Here is a 3,446-nt window from a genome sequence, read left to right on the forward strand (position 1 = left end):
TCTGTGTTTCCTATGTACTGGATTCTTTTTTTCTTTCTGAACAAACTCTGGCAGTTAATACTACTTTGGCTGAACTATTTTGAGTCACTCAATCAAAAGTATTTGTTGGTAAAGGGGGTGCTAGGGGCTCAGCCCTCTGCCAGATGCTGTGCGATTCTGAGGGCAGACTCAGGCTGCTAGGAGAGCCAAGGCTGCTGCCCTCAGAGTTGTTGGTGACTGAGGCTGGACAGAGTGGCCCTGAGGGTGGCCCTGTGAGTCCCATCTGCTGTGGGGTTCAGAGAAAGGAAAGAGGGACCCAGGCTGGATTGAATGACTCCCATCCATCAGACTCCTGGGGCCAGCTTTGCCCCTCTTTTGGATCCATAAAGGGCTAGTAAAGGGGAAGGGATTTTAGCATCAGAGAACCCAAGGAAGATAGTCATATTTCTCTTCTCAGACATAAAACGCAGAGGCCCAGAAGGCAGCATGACCTGCCCAAGGTAACGTAGTTAGGTGGCAGTGACATGGCTAGATTAAGGACCTGGGTTTCCTGACCCCTGGCCTTGTCCACCACCCTGAACTGCCCTAGCTAAGTGAGGGCTGAAGAACCAGACACAGACTTCAGGCTGGCTCCTGCCTTCTGACATTCTCACCAAGAAAGGGGACTATGGGGAAGAGAGTACAAACTTTCTATTTTGGGCTTAGCACCTGGAACTGTAGACAGTGTTGAGTCAAAGGAGAAGATTTAGGGGTGATTCCATAGGATGTTGGAGTGTAAGAAGCTTTAGCTCAACAGTTCAATATACGAAAAGCTTTTGCCCGGTACCCGAGTGGGGCTCCCTAATACATTGTAACCTGCATCTTCCCCCTGAAACATCTTAGCTCCACGAAGCAATAAAACAGTCTGGCCTAAGTGACTGAACTTCTTTGAAGTCCTGAAGTGGCCCATAAATAAGGTGGGTACTTTGGAAGGGGGCGTGTTGTTTTAGGAGGGATCCCTATACGACTCTTTCAGAGTCACATTGATTTGTAGCTGCCTCTAAGTCAATTTCCTGGGATTCATAAATCTTGATTTAAGCAAAACGAAAATGTCATTAATATTTATTTGATGCATGTCTTACCACTCCATCGGAAAGGAAGAAAAAAAAAATGTCAGCATTCTCACCCGCTACCCCAGAGCAGGCATGGGACATGACTGTTCCCGGCTCTTCGAGGGCTATTTCGTCGTGAGCCATAAACCCCGGGTAACAAATGTACCATTTCACGGTCAGCAAGAGTGGTAACTGTCACTGGAGAAATAAAACTGAGTTATTGTTTCCAGTTTCAAAAGAACAGCAACAAGTATAAAAAAAAACCCAACTGTATGTGATTCCTGTCCTCTTCCCGTCAGACACCTGCAGCCATCTAATGTTTCACTGAATCCTGCCACATAAATGCATAGCTTCACTCACTAATCCATATGGCTCCAGAGACCACTGTTACATGAGAACTTCAACTGATGGGGCCAGGCAGCCCAGGGCAGCTTAATCTTTTTTAATTCAAATCGACTGAGTCCCATGTGGCCGGGAGATGATACCCTATATGCTGCAATCAGACTGACCTAGACTTCTCGTGCTCTAAATGATTAATGAAACTGCCTCGAGTTTGTTTCTATGGTGATTGGAAACCTGACCCAGACAGAGGAATCTGCCATTCACAGGACCACAGCTGAAAGGGGGGCACTGGGGACCCTGGCCGCTGGTCGGGAGGCAGGGATGCACAAATGCTTCCAGTTTTTCTCCCAAACCTGCCCTCCCAAACACCTCACTTGGAGAGTGGGGTGAGGGGATAGGAAAGAAAAGGGCCCTTTTAGTAACGTTTTTAACTTGACTCAATTGCAGAATTATCCCCCTGCCCCCTGCAAATCTAAAAGCTGTTTGTTTCTAAAGCATTGATCCAAGAGTTGAGGGAAGACAACTCACTTTTGGTTTCCTACAATAAATCCATAAATAAACAAATGAAATAAAACCGTGAAGTATTTTGATTCCTTCTTTAGAATGAATGGTTTTATCCATTATGAACATATGAAGCCTGCTGAGCCCCTCGCCTCACCTGTTTACTCTCTGGTCATGGTGGTTTTATTTGTTTTTCCTTCTCTTTTGAAATAGGTCCCATTTGGGCTTCATGCAGCAAAACTTTACTGTCAGAACTGGCAGAGGTAGGCAGCGTGGGACTTAGTGCAGGATTAGATGCTGCTGAGACAGAAGCAAGAGGTATGAAGAGTTAGTGCCAGTGGTCACCTGCTGCCATCTGACTGGTGGGACACTTGGGTCCCGCTGCAGATGGAGTCCATCCTAGGTTTCCCATCCAAGTCCCCAAATCCTGCCTGGGTGCCCCAGGTCCATGAAATCGTGAATCTTTAGCGCATTCACGCCTGAAATGCCGAAGGCCATACCTTGTTATTTGAAAACCCAAGGTTTAACCCCATGTGGCCATTGACGAAGGGCTAATGATTTTATAAATGTGGGTGAGGGAATCATTTCCCTTCTCTCATTCTCCCCCCACTGCCCACATACCTTTCTTCACAAGGTCCCCAGCCACCTCCTTAAACACGGTTTCCCACCTGTAAAACTCTGATGCTCCGTCTTCCCTAGAGAAGACAGTCCAGACTTTAATAAGACCCACGGGGCCCTCTAAGGTTTTGCCCCACCTCCTGCTCCACCTCCGTCTTTCACTCAGCTCTGCCAACTATTCCCTGAATGTCCTGCGTGACTCTCCCATTCTCTGCCTTGGCTTTGCTGTCCCCTATGCCTGGAGCGCCCTCCCCAAAGTCTGAGTGTCTTCCTCACGATCAGCTCCAGTGGCATCTCGGCTTGTGGGCAGCCCAGTTCCTCAGCACAGTCCTCCTACCCACTCCTCCCTTCCAATATGTCTTTTTTCTTAGGGCGTCCTAGTCTTTGTCTTGTGTGCTGGGATATCTAGGTCTCAGTTACAGGGCTTGGCACGTGGTATTTGCTCAGGTCATATTTGTTCAGTTGAATTTCTTCTTCCAACCTTACTCCTTGGTCCCTGACTCTATCACTAGCCAGGAAGTTCATCTGGCTGCCATATCTGTTGTCTCCCTAAAGGTCAGTACTAGCTGTCCCCAGGTGAGCAAAGACTTCAGGACTTCGTGGCTCGGCAAACACCTAGGGATGCGTCTAGGAATGCAACCCAGAGCTGCTCTAGATTAGCTGTGTGCCACCCTTCTGACCAAGGTGGGGCTCATCTGGCTTGAGTTTCTGCAGCAGATTCTCCAAACTGAAACCTTCCGTGTTGAAGGCCCAAACTGGTCACAACCAGGCTGGGTGCTGTGTAGAGGGTGTGTCTAGTCCAGCCTCTGATTTATCCATATAGCACTGCAGAGTCCTCCCTCTGCTCTTGGCAGGAGGAAGGGAACCCGAGTAAGAACAGGTCTCAGCCAGCCTCTCACCCATCCAATTAGACCT

General features: G+C 48.3%; 1 long non-coding RNA gene across 1 annotated transcript; it reads right to left on the minus strand.

The window, feature by feature from the left end:
• Positions 1 to 1,093: 1,093 nt before the first annotated feature.
• On the minus strand, positions 1,094 to 2,605 carry LOC129622385 (uncharacterized). The gene is made up of 3 exons (XR_008699944.1): positions 2,535 to 2,605; positions 2,071 to 2,210; positions 1,094 to 1,268 (listed from the first exon to the last, which is right to left on the minus strand). It is a non-coding gene; the product is annotated as an uncharacterized LOC129622385 (long non-coding RNA).
• Positions 2,606 to 3,446: the final 841 nt, after the last annotated feature.

The sequence above is a fragment of the Bubalus kerabau genome, chromosome 11 (assembly GCF_029407905.1).
Source record: "Bubalus kerabau isolate K-KA32 ecotype Philippines breed swamp buffalo chromosome 11, PCC_UOA_SB_1v2, whole genome shotgun sequence".
Classification (NCBI taxonomy): Eukaryota; Metazoa; Chordata; class Mammalia; order Artiodactyla; family Bovidae; genus Bubalus; species Bubalus kerabau.